This window comes from Fundulus heteroclitus, chromosome 21 (genome assembly GCF_011125445.2).
Source record: "Fundulus heteroclitus isolate FHET01 chromosome 21, MU-UCD_Fhet_4.1, whole genome shotgun sequence".
NCBI lineage: Eukaryota > Metazoa > Chordata > Actinopteri > Cyprinodontiformes > Fundulidae > Fundulus > Fundulus heteroclitus.
Genome location: NC_046381.1, coordinates 29,188,136 through 29,208,318, shown reverse-complemented (window position 1 = coordinate 29,208,318; position 20,183 = coordinate 29,188,136). Strand labels below are relative to the sequence as shown.

The following is a 20,183-nucleotide window of genomic DNA, read 5'->3' as shown; positions in this document are numbered from 1 at the left end:
ATTCCCACAGTCTTCACTGAGCAGTTGTGGACGGCTGTGAACCAGAGGAAGGAAGGTCAGTGTCTAGTAAGACTCTAAAAGAAGATGAAAATGTGCTGCTTCACACGATGCGCATAAGCATCCTTGTTGCTTTGTCATTTCAGTTTTTTTATTATTAGTGCAAATAGTATGAAGGTGCTACACCAATTAAAAAAAGTTATGCACTGTAAAGGAATGCTTTGGTTTCCTTTAGCATACCCACGCAGACCAGGACTAGCTGTTTAACTGATTTAATTTGCAAAGAGCTGACACATTTAGAACCTGCACTGAGTTTTCAGTGAGTTTTCACTTGATTAGTTCAACAAGCCTACATTTGCTCATATAGAACCTCGTCCACAAAAAGCTATTGACGAGCTTCTATTGAAGCCCTTCTATTGTTACTAAAACCAAAGGCAAAAAAAATTTTATTTAACAAATGGAGCAAGAGTGACCACCAACAAGTCCCACTGCAACATGCGGTATCTGCAATGCGTAAGTTGCGAGGGGGGGTGATAAGGTTGGTAAATTCAACACCGCAAACTTAAATAAGCACTTCCAAAAGCACAATGCTAAAGAACACACAGAACGTTTTTTAACAATATTTTTTTCAAGCCTGATAACTTCACTCACATGGTAAGGTACACTGTTTTCATTAAACAGTAATATCAGATCGGTATTGGCCGATACATGGAGCACAATTATCTGATTGGATCGGCAAAAACTGGATCGGTGCATCTCTAATAAGAAAGGATCATCCCATTTTGGCTCACAGGGCACTGAAATGCATTCTGCCTTTTGCAACAACCTACTTGTGAGAGTCTGGCTTCTGCTCTTTAAAGGTAATTGAAACAAGACCGAAAAAGTTGACACTTGGACAATGCCAAGCGTATGGCATGGATAGACATTAGGCCCTGCCCTCCCACTACACACACATTTGAAAGAGGTTGGATTTCTTTTGTTCTGTTCTTATCAAGTTTGTTGAAAGTGTATTTAATGGGAATATGTTGAAAACCTGTTATTTATTATTCTGATGCTAAACAAATTTAATAATATTGAATAGTCAATAAAAGAAACATTGGAAGAGTAAATTTTTGGATGCTGTAGATGTCTTGTAAGGAAACCATCAAAGGGTCTCAGAAAGAAACACTATCACAGTGTCACACTGACAGCTTACCTATTGGATTAGATGCTAACCATCCCAGACAAAGTTGGCACTTTACAAAACAAGTTTCACCTTGATGAACAATATCTCAACAAGTTATTGTTATTGCAGGATCTCATGGCCCTTATGTGTATGATGTTTCCAGACATTTGGAGAAGCTGAATCGTTTTCCTTCATTCCAAGTGCTAAACGCATGATATTTAGATGAAATGAAAGACTCAAAGCTGTTGTTTCTTACCTTTTAAAGCTACTAAGGAACACTATTTACCCATCAGGTATACAGAATTTATTTTACTAAGTCTTGGGAAGACTACTGAGGCAGTGTCTCAATAGTCTTCAGTAGAGATGGCAGTGTCTTACTAATGTGAACAGTTTTAATAAGTTTTTATTCTAGTTCATTGGGAGATTTGCTTTGGGCCCTATTACTGCACACTGATATTGTTCCTATATAGTTGAGCATATATTACAGTCTTAGTGCTTTTGTACGAATACCATTTAGTTTCAAAAGCAGTTACGTTTGGCAGATGACATTGATAAGTGTATTCTAATATAAATTAAGCAGAACGCTGATTGGCATTGACAAATGTCCTGCTGGTAGCATTGCATGTCTTTTCAAATATCAGATGATTAGATCTCAGCAGCTGCTGTGGTGAAACAATGGCCAGTGTGTTGCCAAGTACACATAAACACATCCAAAGACCGAGGTGGCCCAATTGTCTGTCAGTGATTTAGTTCGACCTCTGATGAACCTTTACCAGCCCATTTCCACCTTGTTAATCTCCGATTCTTTGAGTCATTTGTGTTCTCTTGTTACACTTCTCCTTAGGTTATAGAGACTTGTTTTTGTTAGTCCTAAGCAATGTGTCACCTGTTGGAATATTTACTCATTGTGTTCCCATCAAGTTTCCATGATTACCCAGCATACTTTGGCCTAAGTATTTGCTGCCACATTGAAGTAATTATAACTAACAGATTGGTGACAAGCAATGAAAAACACGCAACTCCTGTTGTATTGTGTGATGGTATTTTGACAGAACGTGGTATTTGTTATTAAAGGTTTGGCAACCACTGGTTTATGTGGTATCATTTAGGAGGAATAATGGTCTAGTAGGGAGAGCAGGGGGATTGCATCCTGGAATTTGCAATCCCCCTGCAACCCCTAAATTTGAAGGTGTTGAAATATTGATTCTTCAGAGATGCATTTAAATGACCATCTGAGTCCACTCAGCATCCAACTAAGCTGGAAACTCTGTTTCAGCTAAAAAAAAAAAAGAGTCCAGATATGCCACATGGAAATATTATCTTGATATTCTATTTAAATGCTTGAAATAAAGCAGCTCTAATTTAAACCCGGGGAGCCAGCTTCCTGTGAATAATTGCTGTCTTTTTCAACGGGGCTACGTTGACTAATGCAAAACACAACGTGGAAGTGACACTGTCATCAAAAGCATCAATCTGCGAAGGGGAAGGAATAACATCAGGGCAATTCTGTGACACTAAGGAAATTGAAAGGGGGACAGACTCATTAAAGTTTCATACAGCATTATCTGACAAATATCTACTATAATGAAATCCTCTTTTGGGGGTGGAGAACTCGGTTAAATTCAGTTGAACTCAAAGGTTATTAAAAAAACATAGGACAAGGATGTGAGGAAATGCTGTAAATTCTTCGAGATCAATGGCACAAGTCAGCACAAGGTCCAAAGTATGAAGACAAGTGTCAGTTTATGCATATTTTGAGAAAAAAACGATTGAATCTAGGATAGCTTTAAAGGCTACACTAAGGTTATCACATTCAGTGTCAACATGAATGTTAAAATCCCCCACTATAATAACCTTGTCATTGTTTAACACCAAATTAGATAAGAAGTCTGAGAACTGATCCAAAAACTGAGAGTAAGGGCCTGGTGGATGATACAGAACAACAGAGGTTTTATTGCTTTGTAGTTTGTATGAGGGAACTAACAATGTTCAAAAGAATTGTAGTTATGAATTGGCCTGCGACTAATTAATAAATCAGACTGAAAGATGGTTGCTGCTCCTCCTCCTTTTCCCGTAGTGCTGGGAATGTGGAAATTCAAATAAGTAGGAGTTGACTCATTTATACTAATGTAGTCCTCTTGGTGATGAACTAATGGGCTATTTCACAGCATATTAATAAAACTGGACTCATTGCTTGTTTACAATCTGAAATACTTGAAATGAATCCCTGACTTGAATAATATGACTGTAGAGATTATTTAAAATATGGTTTGAGACTTAACAAAACTTTATTCTATTTGTGACATAAATGTTTTCAGTATTGTTTTGGTATTAGGACTGCGTTAGATTTAGACGAGCATAAAATCACAATGCATGGATTAATGAAATTTGGATATATTAATAGAATTTTGTTTTCTGAAACTTTTCCTCTGAACACAATAATTTTATTGAAATCTTGAGTTGTTCTCATGAACTCAACTAATGAGACAATTCCTATGTTCCCAGTATTTGGATTTGTCAACACGCCGGCTACTGCATAATTTCATTTGTGTAATCACATTGTGAGACATGGCCAGTTTGTGTGGCTTAGTAGTAGAAAGTAAACCTACGTTACATAGACTTTCTTTATGACCATTCTGTGGAAGTGACCACAACACGCACATGTGGCGGTTCTTTCCACCCTGCTTTGTATTTATCAGTGACAGATTTAGATTTGGCTCCTTATGTAGCCTGTTGCTCAAAATGCAGCTTGATATCACAGTGAGTCATGAAACATGATACTTTGACAGCTGGACTGAATTTACAAAAAGAGGTTGTAAATGTGGCATCAGTTGTTTGTAATCTGACTTTTCAGAGTGTGTTTGCTCAGTCACTTCTGATGGGGAATCTGATACTTAAGACATGTACTGCAAAGAGAAAAGCCCCACCCATCTGGAGTTTTTTTTTTTTTTTTTTTAACCAGACTGAATCATCCAATAAAAAAAAAAAGAGAAAAACATTCTGAGACAACATGATAGTCTGACGCAGCCAATTGGGTGAGGTCACAGCTTGAAGTGTTCCCAGGTGGTTCAGGGAGTCCCACTTTCCTCATGTCTAAACTGTTACAACAGATCAGAAGAGGTTTCTGAGTTAGAAAGGAGTCATATCAAGTTGCTACGGTATGACAGGGTTACTGTGTTGAGCTGTTAGCCATGCATGAACTCACACCTACACCTGGTGCTGCTCATCATTGTTCTTGGTCTCTTGCCACTCTGGTGCTCTGGACTGTCCTTATATAGGAAGGTTAAGGGTTGGCATGCAGGATGTTTGTAATAGCATGAGTGCATGGTCGTGTGGATAACCTTGATGTTGCTGTAGCCTACATCACACAGTAATGTGTGTTTATCTTCCACATCTATGCACTCTTGTCCTGATTTAAATACTTTGGGTCTTATTTCATTTGGGAGTGGTGGCCATATTTGACTAAGACAATCAAATGTTGTTTTCACAAAGAGTTGATCTCATTGTTTTTCCTGCAACATCTGGTAGATGCTTGTCATTTAAATGGAACCAAGCACTTTATAGGTACTCTAGCCTTGCACTAAGTCTTCCAATAACTTCATTAAAAGTGTTGAAGAGATGATTTAAATTGCAGATGTGAAAAGTTATATTATGCATATGAAGATGCACAGTAGAAAAAGAGGATAAATCAGATATTGTTTAGGGCTGGCTGGTCAAACTTTTGTTTGGTGTAATCATTTCTGCTTGACAACTTTTAATTCAGAATTACTTTATTCATCCCAAAAAGAATTTGGTACTAACTACAATTTCTTTAGTCATTATAAATGTTCCTAGCTGTGTGCAGGGTGTCCTATATTTGAGAATTTTATTTTAATGGGGATGATAGTTTTACATAGTTTCCAGACAGTGTCTTGCAAATGTATACTCACTCATCTTTTTTTCTTTTTTTTTTTTTTGCCTTACCACCTGGGATTAAAATGGATTGTTTAAAAGTCTGCACCATTTCATTTACAAAACATACCAACAACTATGAAGATTGATAATTTTTTCATTGTGAAGCAAACAACAAAGAGGACAATTTTTTCACATTTAAACATTTGATAGTTTTTGCTTGTGAACAGCGTCCTTCAAGTCTAACCACTGATCCTCAGTTGGATTGAGGTGTGCACTTGATTGCCACCACCACATCTCACTGTGGGGATGGTGGTCGTGGAGTGATGGGATGTTGTGTTTTTACCAGACATCACGTTTTCCTTGGTGGCCAAAAAGTTCAATCTTAGTCTCCTCTGACCGGAGCACATGCATTCAAAGTCGCTCATGTGCCTTTTGGCAAACTCAAAACGTGTCCTCTTGTTTTTAACACTAAATGTGTGTTTTTTTTCTGGTCATAAAGCCCAGCTCTATGGCGCGTATGTCTATGGAGCCTTCAGGGTTATCTTTGGTCTCTGCACTTCCTCTCTGATTAATGCCCTCCTGACCCTGTCTGAGTTCTGGTGGACAGCCATCTCTTGGCAGGTTTGTTGGGGTATTATGTGCTTTCCATTTGAAGATGATGGATTTGATGGTGCTCTGGAGGTACATAAGAGATTTTGGTGATTGAACTGATATCGCTCTGCCCCCTGGGCTCCACAAAGCCTCCTTCAACCTCTGGTAATGAGGGGGGCGGGAGTTGGAACCTCCACCTTTTTTTATAAAAAAAACAAAAAAAAAAAAACAGATGTCACCCTGGTCTCTCAATGTTTCAACATGTCACTTTCCCTTGTCCTGACCGCAGCCATGAGTCCCACTTCACCTCCCCCACTGATCCCTACACTTTATTGTTTCTCGCCCACTTTGGTGGTGGTTTTCAAAATGTGTCTGGGTGGGGTTACAAAAACTCGGGGCTTTTCATCATAGTTCTCATTTTAAAGGTAGTCAGTGATTTATTTATTTACTTACTTTTTTCTTTCTTCTAGAAATGCAAGTAAGAAACGCCCAAGTCCCTTTTTTGAATAATTGCGCCTGTACAAGACTGTCTTACCTGCTCTTCTGCTCCTCAGGGACCAAATCTCTGACCAATCTCTTCACTTCAGTCCGAATGACAGGATTGGTCAGAGTTTTTACAGTCCTGGGGCTCCTGGAGCTCTCAAAGAGATCTCTCACAGAGATCAAATTTTTAGCCTACTTTTTCTGAATACATAATGTTTGACTGCTAGAGCATATTTATTTAAAAAAATTGTCCAATTCTGAATCAATTCTTATAATTCCTAACGATTGATTCATATAACCAAAGATCTATTTTTATTTCTGGCTCACACTCCACTCCAGGATGTGAATTTTTAATGTAGTTTTTAAGGTTAGTATCCAAATAGCAGCTGTATATATCTCTGGTTTTCTCTGTTTTCTACCCTGGATCTGTTTGGGTATTCCGCCCCACAGCATGTTTGTGAAAGCAATTGTTTCAACATTCAGGGAGAGGGTTTGGTCCTTACAGCTGCCATTAACTACCGTTACTTTATTCATTTGCTGTTGAATGTTAATATAATACTAGTATCAATATGTTCCATAACCACAGTCATGTAATTCATATAACAGCTAAGAAAAAAACATTTTAATACCAGCCATCCAACTTAGGATCAGATCAAAAAGAATCCATTTTAAATCTTGAGTTGAAGATGAATCGTTTCTTGAAATTTCAATCAATACCAAGCCCTGTTGACTCGTAAAGATGGAAGGATCATCTCGTCCAGTATAACAAGTGTTTCTGAACAGGATTACCAACTGTAGCTTTAAGTCCCTGCCTCTGAAGCCCTTATCCCAGACGATGGCAGAACAGATGGAAGCCTCAAAACTAGACTTATAGAAGATACACAACATCTTCTGTGCAGCTGGCCACCTGATCAGAGACATAACCTCGTAGTTACAAGTCAATGACTTGATCCAATCTGCTGGGTTTCCTTAGATGGGAAAACTTTTAACCAACCTACTCTAATGATTTGATGGATTGACATTGTAAAGTACCCTAAACCCTGGCATGGGTTTGTGAATTTCTGCTGTATAAATAAAAATTATTTGAAAGTGTAATTTCATTTTAAAGTTTGGTCTGTCTGGTAGCCCCTGATCCAAATGATTGAGGGGTTGCTCCTCCTGTTTCTTCTGTAGGGTAAATCAGGCTGAATTGGGCTAAATGCACTGGAGAAATCAAAGAACATGATTCTCATGAGCAGTTTGCTTTGTCTAGGTGACTCTGAGTGTGTTGAAGCAGGTATACAATGGCCTCTCCAACTCCACAATGGAAATGAAACTGCAGTGAGTCCTATAAGGTGCTTGTTTGCAACACGTGGGACAGTAAGTCTTTAGAAGACTTTCATGATGTGGGTTGTCAAGGCAACAGCTCTCTAGATGGTAGGGAACACGCACAAGCTTTGTATTAGCGTTATTCCTGACTCTTTTACAGTGTGAAAACATCCCACCAAGTGCATTTTATTTGTACCCCACATAGTTTCAGAGGGAGGAGACGACACACCATTTATCCCCTTGTGGAACCAGACTCTGTTAGTCACAGTAGTTCTGTCTCTGAGCTTTTACTTTTTCAGATTTATTTATTTTTGCCCTTCTGTTTGAGTCATCAGCTTTAATGGAATAAATACAAAGGAATTCTCTCCATTTTTTCCCCTTTTTAAATTTTCTATCTTTTCTGGTGCTGAAAACTGTTGTTTGTGGCTGTATTGTCCATCGGCGTTAGAAACACACCAGGTGTAGATCACTGTGCTGGGATTTCTAACAGTTTCCCCCCGTTACTTTCTTACTGGGACAACACGAGTGCCACCACCAAACCCAGCCCTTGGCTTTGTGGGTTGTGGTCACTGGCGAGCCGCCTGTCTCCATTCTGATCACGTGACTCCAAGTCTGTCCAGCCTTTATTCCGTTGGGCTTTGTGTCCTCTTCTTCATTCACTACGGTCTTCTCCATCATTTCTTTTCCCTTTTTAGCTGAATGAATGTATTTCATGATAAATCAATTCTACCAAAAAAAGGAACAGGCAGCAAGAGCACAATGAAAGGTACAGTCGGTTCTACATGTTTTTATCCTTTGCCTAATCATTTAGTATCTTTAGGTCTTAGTCAGCTTCTGGTTCTTTTTAAAAAATCCTTTCACTCAGTAATGCAGTTGGAATGGCAGTTTCTGTTGTTTTTTTGCCTGTAGTCTTGGCAGCAGGCTCTAGTGTAGTGGGAGTTGGGGTCTGCTTAGTGTAACGGTTATTTTGCTGCTGTTGAGCAGACGTGGGTCAGAGCAGTATCGAAGGCTGGAGGTGAGACCAGCAGGGCTGATAAACTGGATGGAGATGGAGGGCTGGAGGTGTCTTTGATGGCTGCTGTCAAGATAAGTCTGGGATATGAATGTGACTTTCTTTTTGGGAATATCCCATTTCTGAGAATTTTCTGATTCTTTTTCTGAATTTTATTCCATATTTACCCAATTATGCATCATCTAGATTCTCCTTATGCTACTGTTAACCTTGTTTCACCACCAACCTACTTATCTGCACTCTATGAAACTCTTATCTACTTGCCCGCTGTTTATTTGTGGTTTGAGGAGGTCAGTCTGATGTCTTGAGTCCTGTAGGTTGGTCGTGCTGGGTCTGGGTCTGTGCCCTTTTAATGTTTTCTATCAGAATGACAAAAAGGAGATTGAGGAATGTTACACTAGAAACAGAAGCCTTGATCAATCAGGTCGCTCTGGATACTTATCATTGCCTTTTTTGAAGAACAAAGCTGTGTTGGATAACCTTAAGGCCACAAGCTGCATTTCTGGTATCTCCCTGATACCAGAAATGCACCAACCAACTGGCCAGTTTTCCTTTGAGTGGCACGGATCAATGATCTAAAGGGGAAATACTGAAAATACTGCTTTGTCTATTCATTAAACGCATCAAAACTTAAACTGCTATAACATTTATTTTATAAACTCCTTAAACTACTATATGTAGTTTGATGTACATGTCTGCATGTAGTAAAAATATTGGAACATCTATTACATTCTGATCCTGTTAACTATTTTCCCTTGGATTAATTAGCTGAAGTGCTAGGACTCAGGTTTTCTAGATTTTAGTTAATAATTCTGCACACAGCATTATTATATGGCTGTTCGTTATTGCTTGGATTTGTTAAATAGAAGTTTCCATGTGTAGTTCTGGACCTAAAACTTTAGCTTGATAAATATTTGAATAAAAAAATAGGAGTGTAAACTAATCTTGATTGTTTTTGAATTGGTAAGAGATTGTACACATACTCAGGCTCCCCAGATTTATGAGCTGGATATGATTTTTCTCATATTTCCCACTGTATAAGACTTGTGTACCATCGTTTTCTGATCTTAAAAACAATTATTTAGGTTTGCGAATTAATTTCAACCTTGTTTTCTCAAATCATTTTAAAAATGGTTGCAGAGTTTAGCCCCAGAACCTTTTTTTCCAGGTACAGCCAAAGTTGGTTACCAGGAGCATGGAGAATAGGACAGTTGGTGCTGTGGCTGACTTAAAGTCACAAGCAGTAGATCAACAACAGCTTTGGAGAGTTGAGTTTAATCAGGAGTCCTTTTACCAAACTTTAAGAAATGCCTCCGTTGGAACTCTAATCTGAGATTTGAAATTGAGCGGCACGTCCCTGGTTTTAAGAAATACTAGTCTCAGACCAGATTTCATCATATCAGTCCAGTTTTTGTTATGCAGAGCTTGAGACATTATTGCTCCCCTAAAGCTTCAGGTTACAGAATAGATCTGTTTGTAGTTCTGCGTTTCAGATAGATTTTACTGAAATATAAATGCAACATTGTTACAAAAAACAAATTAAAAATACAGGACATCGATGGAGAAGTCAGTCTTGTTTACTCTATTTAGACGACTAGATTAATTTATTTTTTTCTTGGATGGGAAAAATCTGTAAATGTTGGATGTTTTCAGTCTGGTTTCTGATGGCGCTCCTCTGGCTCAGCAGACTTTCATGTCCTTCATGTGAGCGCTCCACATGTTTTACAGAGGATGGCCTTTGAAGCAGAAGCTGCTGAGTAGGAGTTTGCCTGCATGGCTGAGAGTCATCAAAGAACCCTGTAGTGGTACACACATTTCCAGTTTTCCTACATCTGGGAACATTGTTGTGGTCTTTCTGTAACTGTTTATGGAAAAACAGGAGTCAAGGTCTTATGCTCACAGTGTTCTTTATGCTGACCGTGTGGAGTGCTCCAGGCATGTTAGCAATCAGTATTCAACTCTTTTAAGCTAGCTGAATTAGAATCATGTTGTTAGTCAGTGCTTTGTTTGCTTTGGGAGAGCTAAAGTTTTCTCCAGCACTAATTAGCTCTGGAGTGACTGAACCCTGCTGCTTTCAGTGCCTGGCCCCGTGCCTGCTGCTGCTGCTGCTGCTGCAGCTTCTGTATGCATGAGCTGAAAAGCATGGACCTGTGTTCTAGTTGACCTTTTCACTGAGCAATAACTGCTCACGCTCTGTTGCACTTGGAGGAATTTTGTTAAGAAATGAAGAATGAAAAGCCCAAACTGTGGCGTCATTCACATTGTGGTTCCTTGTTGTCAACACTGGGTGGTGCTGTTGGCTATGAAGGAAGTTGGGTGTTCGAGACTGATACTCTAGTTCTGCTACCCAAAAGCCTAAAACGCATAAAATGACCTCTGGCAAAGCAGTTTTTTCTTGCCTCATCCTTTTATTTACCTCCTAACCCAGTTCAGGTCCCTTTCTTTGGCTGTCAGCTGAAACTGGCTCTTTCTTATCTTTGGGTGTTTGTCTGTTTGACCCTCTTCCTTCCTCCTGCATCTCTCCATTGTTCTGAATCAGAGCTGACGAACCCTGGCACATTATGATGAATATGTTATGCCTGATAGTTTGTTGGTCATGCTTTTTGTGTTTTCCAGCCAGGCAGTATAATCCTTTATGTTTTTAAATAATCTTTATAACACAAGGCATATTCCAGTTCTAGTTGGACAAGTCCAATTTTCTAAAGATTGCCAAATTCAAAGGTGGCCCTTAGGCCATGTGGTGTTAGTTTGGTCATGTGACAGCGATGCAGTGCACGATTGTGGGGTGTTTAACTGAAGCAGACGATCAATGCCGGTGGTGATGTTGTTTTTGATGTTAAAAATCAGTTATCAGCCATAACAATAATATCAGTCCCAATGTTTTTATATCAGTACATCCCTAACTATAATGAAAATGTGTTTGGTTCCCTTAATATTAGTTTTTTAAACTGCCCATTAAACACTGCAATGACAGTTGATGTCATGTTGGGCTATAAAAATCTGGCAGAGAAAATGAAGCAGAAATATTTCCAGAGAAAACTGTCAGATGAAGATGTATTTGGGTCTTTTATAATGGCACAAAGGGAGTTTTCAAAATCACCAAAACTGATTATCATTTAAAAAATCTGCTTTAGTCAAAGTGCTCAGTTTTTCTGTAAGAGCAAACTCTTTGAAGTATAGAAATCTAGACAAATCCTATAAAAAAATGTATTATACTTTTGCCATATTGCCCACCCCCACTTTAAAGATTATTCAGCGTTTCAAAATGTGAACTAGAAATCTATGAACAGCCTTTAGGCTGTCTAGTTTACATTGTTGTTTAATGTTAAATAAATTCCCCTTTGACTTAAAACCTCATTAGTATTCAGTTTATATTAGAGCCTTCAAGGGTCCATAGAAAGACAAAGCTCCTTCAGGAAACTTTGGATGCAGCTTTTTTCCACAAGCTCTCTTTTTCTAAACCCTGACCCGGCTCAATAAACTTGTATTTTAGAGTCCATTCATGTCTTAAAGCTGGGTTATAAATGAATGTTATATTGAAATTGTATGATGACTAGTATGGCCCCTCAATCAGCTGAAGCTGGTAAAGCCGACCGTTTCCTTCTTTGACCTCACGTCTGTGACTCTCTTGACTTGATTGATCTCGCCTGGCGCTGATGGAGTGGGAAAGCACCGCTCTAAATTTATCACCTGCCCCTACCACCCACCCCACGAGCTCATGCTGGCCTCAGATCTCGTCACAACACTGGTGGGTAGGGGTTGACGGGACCCTTGGATACGTTGGTCTATCTTTCTGTCCCAGAAGTGCCTTTCTAGCAAGCTCTGACCTTTCAGTAGAAGACGAAACTAACCTGGAAAAGCTTTGTCCACCACAGTTACTTGGGCCAGGCATTTTATCAAGGTATGTGGATTTTACGACTCGTTGCTTCTTCTATATCTTTTGGTAGTTTTGAGACTTGACTTTGTCTTTATATTTCCTTATAAGCCTTTGGAGTTTTTCACCTACAGATCAAACACGTGCCCTGTAATCATGTTTCAATAAAAATTCCAGTAAAATCATTTTGAGAGCCACTTTTTGCTGCTCATCGCATTGAAATATTTGAAGAGCAGAAGTCGAGATTTGGATTTTGAGGTGTGCCGATGTCCACCAAGTGTGATGGACTGGCGGTGGAGAGTCCAGCTGTTCATTGTGCTGCACCTGCTCTCACTCTGTCAGGAAAGGCCGACAGAAATAGAACGCTGCCTAACAGGGCAGCACACCGCAAATATTTTTGCCCAAGTTTTTCCATTAATATAAGCTGTGCACTTTATGACTCTTAAAACTCGACTTTAAAACAACCCTTTAAGCTTGTTTCATTCTTTAAAGAGATAGTTTGCTTCTGTTTTGATATATGATAGATAACTGGTAGTTCCAACAAACTTTAATGCTTTGTACAACTGAGAAAAAGGGATAAACTCAATAGTTTCTTGTGGAAATTTAGACAGTAAATACCTGCAGATTTTGTCTTATCGCTTATGTGATTGCTTCAAGTTGTAAACTGCTAAAAATGAAGGTCTGTATGATTAGCCAATGACCCTCTTTAGCTCTGAGACAGATGTATCACAGTGGTTTGTGGAAAAGAAGAATCCTACTACAGGTAATGGATCCATTATCGCTAACTTCTCTGAACCTCACTTAAACATCTGAAATATCCATCTAAATGCCGAACTCCTTATACATTTGCTTCTAATTCAAGTTCTAAATGTATGAGTTCTAGTGTTGCTGTTGCATAACTGCCTGATCATCATTTTAGTTACAAAATTACAGAATAGTCATTAAGTGTTTCAGGAGAGCATTATTAAGCTAAATCTTCTAACATATTAATTTGCTGATTGCTTGTTTTCTTGTAGTTTGAGGTTTTATTACAGTTTACCCATGTTGGGTAGTGTCCATGTATTGTGTAGCCCCACTGTCAACTATTGATGAAACCATATTTTTACAGACGTCTATTTTGGCCAATATAGGGCAACCAGCAAATCTGCAGGAGGTTGCAGTTTAAGAGATTTTTAGTTTGGGAATCAAAAGTGTGCAGAATTCAGAAAAGGACCATGTCAAAGTACGTCAAAGTTGGCAAGGTTTATTTCTTTGAGGTACATATCTGCTTACATAACTCGAAAAGGAAATGGAAATAAATATACCAGACTCTAGTTACTGAATTATTTAATTTTCCATTTTTGTTACTGTTAAAATAATATTTAGTTCTATAATAGTTGCTTTCAATGTAAAGGCATTTGGTGACATTTGATACTTGATTTAACTTTCTTTTTGGCAGCCATTGTCACACACGCCTGTAAACGTCATTTAATCACAAAGCTCTGAGTGCCGGGTTTATTTTTACCATCTGCTCTAAATATACTGGAGCCCCAGTTCCCAGTGGCTTAATTGGCTGAGCTCTGATCTGATTTCCGGCTCTGTGGGACGAGGTGAAGCACAGCAGAGATGTTGGATGACTCCACTCTGTTACACACCTTCAGCGGCTGGCTGCGTCACTGTCAGTTTTCTCAGCTGTCTGTGATCACTGTGTCAGACTCAGATTTGATTGGCTGTGATCCAGAACTAATAAAGCTGGAGGTTTATGTAACAAATAAATAGTATCTCTGTTATCAGAGGATAATCATTAAGCTGAGTTTTGTCTCCGTTAGTTTATGAAACGGGTGGGAATATCTAGTATTAAACGGCACAACAGGTTGCCGTTTTACCTCAGGCCACCAAACCCAGACAACATGACTGAACAGGCCTCAGCCTGTCTTTGAAAAGCTTTTTTTAGTCTGGTTGTTCTCACATAAGCTGCCATAGTTTAAAACACACCGAACATCAATATTATATAGAATGTATGTTTAGCATTTTGTTAAATTACTTGTACGTCAGGTTTACAGTTTATCGTTATAAGGATTTTAAACAAGCAAAGTCCTGTAATCAGTTTAGTAAAAAAAATAACTAAAGCTTGCAGGTTGACACACCATTTGGGAATTGTGGCATGGATCATTTATGGCACAGTAAACATCTTAAACCAGACTTTAAACTGTTAATTGGTCTGTTTTTCACTAAAAAGGAAAAGGGTAGAAAACTGATATTTTGCAGCCTTGGGAAAAGTTTCCCTGAATGGGAAAACTAGGTACCCTTGCTTCTTCTAGATGCTGCTGATCAATGCACTTGATAAGTTAGATTAGCTCCTATAAAAGCAGGAGTTTTGTGTTTAGCTGGCCTGGTGCATACATACAAGTGTATGGCAAAGACATCAGCAATAACCTGAGAAGCATCTGTCGCAGCCCATCAATCTGGAGAGTTGTCATTTTCAAATAATCAAGATCACACTATAGTTGTGCATTTACACACTGTTTTAAAGTTATTTAATGTTTAATAAATAACACTGTTGGGTATTGTCTGGTGGATATCAGCCCGGGTGCTGATATTTATTCTATGTGTGTGCAGAGTTTGCTGTTAAAAGATCGGCAGTGCTCCAATCATCCCTTTCAACTATTGTCTTGATGAGGGTTAGGGTTAGGGTGACAACTTCTCTTCAAGTTCAAGAACTTATTAACAGAAATAAAATGAACGTCCAGATTACATCACTAAAGAATGCTGTTTATCTGAATTAACACTATTTCACTCAGCAAATCCTCTCTACCAGGCTAGTGAAACTTAACTGAAACTACTAAGCAAAATTAAGATAAAAAGAAGCTAAGGAACTATGTACACACACAAGAAACAAAAGACAAAATAAAAGTGGGTCATTATCAGAATAATTCAGTGAATCCTGGTCCACTGCAGATCTGAGTTAAAGAGCCAAAGTTCATCTTAAAGAAGATGGAATGAGCTTAAATTAGTTTAACTAATTTAGAACATTTGGTATGAGTTTCGACCCATTCACAATGCATATCCCGAGTTAAACAAAACATTTGATACAATAAAAATTATTTTCTCAGTAAGGATCTGTAAACTTTAGATTTTGTTAATGCGATTATACCTCCAGGAGGCTAGGGGTCACTGTAGCGATCAGTCGCTAAAATCGGTTACTTCTAAAGTTATACAAAACACCTCTAAAACGACATTAATATTCCATATTAAAGCAGTAATAACACTCATAGCCCTATCAAATGATGGTGGCGCAAATGAAACAAACTGTTTGAAATGAACTGTAGTCGCGGATCAGGGAGAGCAGAAGTTACCGGAAGCTAATAGGATTTAGGCTAGCGGACATTCGGCTCTAATTTAAAAATCTATCGCTTTTTTTCTAGTCATAATGAGCAGACCGGATAAACACAAACATCAATATCCCATCAGTGTATAAAACCCTTGTGGAGATGACATTTGTTATAACCATAAAACACACTTGGATTACATCAGCAATTACCTGGTTAGAACAATGCTAACGGGAGCTACCGTGTAAGCTCCACGTGTTCCAAAAACATTGTCAAAATGCATTAAGTAACCTTCTAAATAACCCATTTAACTTTCCCTGTTTATTTCTCTGCCAAACCTGTTGGTGCCTCTGTGTCAGTTCAGTTCACTTTGGGCATCCAAGGGAAAGCAGTGCTCCAGGAAAACGTTGGTTGTTTCAATAGCGGGCATGAGACTCTGCGGCTAGCCGAGACGTTGCGGTTGGAGCAAGCCGGTCCGGGGTCCTGCATGCGATTTCTGACCCGATTGCAGCGGGAGAGTTCAGCTCGGCTTTTGCTCTTAGCTTGTCTGGTGAGGAAAGGAGATAGCTCTGCCCCGTCTCGCATCAGCTTCCCTGCAACAGCTGACAAAAATAAACAAAGCTGTTTTGGCATTCTTTCACCTCAGCGTTGCACAGAAGTGAGACTGCAGACTTAACTTTGATACAGCCGTCGGGTCCTCTGATGCCAGTCAGGACAATGAGAATTCATCCCCCCCTTTGTTGCTAAATTGAAGCGAGGGGAAATGAGGGCGAGTTTCTCGTCCTTTGTTGTGTGCCCTTGAGCCCCACGTGGCCCACATGGCTGGCTGTTATCCAGCGCAGACCCTCTTCTTGACAGTCCCCGGCAAGAATGAATGAGTGAAGAGAGTGAGGTGAAATCTGGCTTCATAGCAGGCCCCCTGTTGAGAGAGGCTGTCTCTGCGTCGATGTGTGAAATTCCTTTGCTTACAACCCATTTTGATTTCTCCTCGGGTTACATGTTGTTCCCAATTCAATCTGATTTTTGTATCCATGGCTCGATGGCACAACAGTATAGTGAAATTATTCTCTGGTAGAATTCAGCACCAATTGTCCAAGCAGCTTCATCCTATGATCAGACCATGCACTTCTCAGAGAAATTATAAAACCCTGAATTATAAAACTACATTTTCAACTCCACCGGCCTGAGTGAGTTAAATATTAAAGTCCATGTCAGTACCAGCTCCTTCTTTCTTTCTAAACATTTCAAGCAGTCATGACTTGGGTATCAAATTTAATTTAAATGAGGTGGCTTGCACTCTAGTCCTTGAGGGCTGTCTCTCTTGCAGGTTTTTTATGTGTCCTTGCTTAACGCATTTAAATCTAATAACTGGGTCATTAGAACTTGAGTTCATGCTAAAGAGCCCATTCAGCCATTTTAATTTAGGTATACTGGACCAGAGACTCACCTAAACGCACTCAAGGACCGGAGCTGGAGACCTCTGATCTAAACATACAAATGCAGTTAAAGTAAAGTTGTTTGGTCATAACCAACGTTGCCATTTTTACCGAGAACCAAACAGCTTTTCAGCACAAACGCAGCATACCAACACCAAACCTGGTGTGGACTGCTAATTTGGTCTTGTTTCATGTTAACATGGGCTTTGAGTAGGGCACCTTTCAGTCAGTGAGTTGATCATGAAATCCTCTTTATACCAAAACTTTTTAGAGTCAAATATGAGATCAACTTTCTGAAAGCTAAATCCTGAGCCAAACCGGGTCAGAAAGGACAGTGATCCCAAAAGCAGCAGCAAGTCTTCAACAGAATGATGGATAACAAAAGGTATAGAGATGTTTAAATGGCGTAGTCAAAGTCCAGACCTTACCCTGACTGACTAGAACATTTAGGACCTCAAAAGAATTGTGTAAATACTTCTAATCCTGATTAAAAGTTTGCAAATTGTGATAACATTTTCTAAAGAATAAAGGGATAACATTTAAATCAAATGTATTTGACCAACTGTAACTGGATCTTGCATGCCATCTGTAAGCAGCTAAAGCATTCCTGTTTTTGTAACTACTCCTGTTTTGTAACGACTCCTGATTTGGTGAATCATAAAAAGTCATGTCTTGTTTCTTCCACATTATCAAACTAAAACTTCAGCAAGTGCCAAAAATGTCTTATTTTAGTGTTTAAAACATCTCTGAAGGTTTTTTTGGATGGCCTTTTGGAAATGATTCAATTCTGCTGGAGCTCTGGCTGGACTTGTCTTGACTTAAGCAGCTCAAGCAGTTCAGCTTTCCAGCTCTAAGTTTATGTTTAGAGTTGACATACAGCAGGTGGGGGGGGAAGCAAAGGTCATAAATGAACCCAATAAAAACGAATAAAGCATGCACAGGTACCTGATCCGTTGGTAGAAATTATTTGGATGTAGGAGAAGCCTTCAGAGCATGTTGTTCAGAATGTTCCAAGGGTATGGAAATAAAAGCTTCTGGCCAGATACTGATCACTGCAGCTATATTAAGTTCAGTGCAAATCTATGGAAGGATTCTGGTGACTTTCTCCTCTAAGCATATGTGCTGTGTTTATCACGCTAAGGCCCACATGTGCTCATTTAATAGCTGAGGTGTGCGCAGACCATGGTATAGATGGTTTCCACAGGCTCTGCGTGAATCAGATAAATGAGTGTTCTAGAACTTCAGGTGCATAGCATTCCTCTTGGGTCACATCATCATTAAGGAACAGATGGTGCTGGCACACATGGGCGCCTATCAATCATTATTGTTAGTGTACAGACAACTGACAGTCATGACCTCACTGTTTGCTAATCCGTAGAAAGGAGAGTGCATTACAGTAGCTGAGGCCAGGGACCAAATTTAAGCCCTGTTCTTAGTATCAACGCACACTTCACTGGAGCTCATCAAGCACTTCACTTCAAGGCCATACAACAGTCTAAAAGCCTCTTGTCTGTCGTTATGTCTGGAAAATGTCATCAAAGGATTAGTGCTTTCTCAATGTAAAAGTTTTTTTTTTCTTCTTTTTTTATGTCTTTGGAGTGCTTCTGTAAACTTTCAAAGACTTGAGTCTGTGATGAAAGTCAGCAGAATAAGAAGTGTTTGAGAGCTAAGTAGGAGCAGGTCAGTTGAGTAACAGGTCTTAAGCCTCCAGCTTTAGGCTTGACTCTTGTATCTTAAGGGTTGAGCTTAGCTGGTGTACAACTTCAACAGTCATTCTTGAAGCACAAGCACATTTTTGCTATATCTTTGGTAATACATCTAGCTGTTTAAGCTTTGTTCTAGCTCTGTGGATGTAGGCGAGGAAGAACAAAAAGTGTAGTGTGTGGAGCAGTTTCAAGTGATATGGTATACAGCGTTTCAGTGCAGGTTTAACCTGTACCTTAGTTTTAGCCTTCATCTTTAATTCTAACATGATCATGACTTAAGAACCTGAGGTACCCATCTACCACTGAACCCAAGTGGATGTGCATAATTAGCTTTAGCTCCCCCTCTCGATAAACGTGTCGTCAACCCAGTATTGGTCATACTGCTTCTATTCCATCTTGTCTTGTTTATTACTGGCATGCTAGCATTCACAGCAACAAACCTAAATCCATGAGGCATGCCATCCTAATGGAAATCACTTCTCTGGACTCTGAGTTGGTGTTATGTGTAACTGGTTTAAAAGACTGAATACAACTATTGACATAGATCAATAAACAACTTGTACATAATATATAAACTGTTAGTAGTGTAAAATTTAGCAAAAACAAGTTTTGACCCTGCTTTTTCACTGTTTTCTTGAATGTGGTAAAGTAATATGAAGCTCTACTGGTGGTGACATTCCCTATGCATTTTACTGGACACGTATCAACCAGTGTTGTGAGTAAAGAACTTAAAATCAGATAAAAGGTTAGAATATACTGTTTTAGTGTGCATATGTGGTGGTTTTCTAAGCTTGCATCTTCTGTTGTTCTTTGGAGAACAACCACAGTGTTGCACCAGCAACCTGTCTTGCCATGTCTTGCTGTTGGCAGCCTCCCTATTACCCATAATGGTGTGGGAAGTGACTGATTTCTAGGAATGATGTCATCTCTGAAGCATAAGAGTCATGGAGACAAACACTATGCATCAGTCAGACAACCAGGTGCTTGGTATATTAGGATGTAGCAAAGTACTAGTCTGAGTAACACTGTTTCACGCTGTGTAATGTCCTGGCAAATTGCAGTTCTCAGCATTTCAGTGTAATTTCTCCTTAAGATGAAAGTTGTCAAAATTACATCGAAATTAGACCTTGAGTGTAGCGGTGCTATGTGCTAAGCTAACAGTACAACAAGGATGTTTCAGAGCAAGCTAAAGCTCACGCGTATCAACAAAGTTGTAAACCACCCAGACAATAAACCTGTAGCTAGTGCTAGCTGTTATTAGCTTCACAGACAGCCCAATTGCAGGGTTGTATCTTGGTCTGGGCGTGTCGAGCTGCACCACGCAATGCTCTGATGCGTCAATGCACACTGAAACAGTGAAACAACTTATGTACATGTGTTCAGTCTTTGTTGTTTATAAGTTTCAATTA

General features: G+C 39.2%; 1 protein-coding gene across 2 annotated transcripts in view; it reads left to right on the top strand.

Annotated features, from left to right (window-relative positions):
* svila (supervillin a) overlaps nucleotides 1–20,183 on the top strand; it is a 94,877-nt gene that overhangs the window by 9,659 nt on the left and 65,035 nt on the right. The window contains exon 1 of one of the 2 annotated variants that reach the window (XM_036125510.1): nucleotides 12,325–12,351. The exons of the other annotated variant lie outside the window; for it this stretch is intronic. The gene's annotated coding sequence lies outside the window, so the exon portion shown is untranslated. Of the gene's footprint in view, nucleotides 1–12,324; nucleotides 12,352–20,183 lie in introns of those variants that run through there. 2 annotated transcript variants of the gene reach the window in all.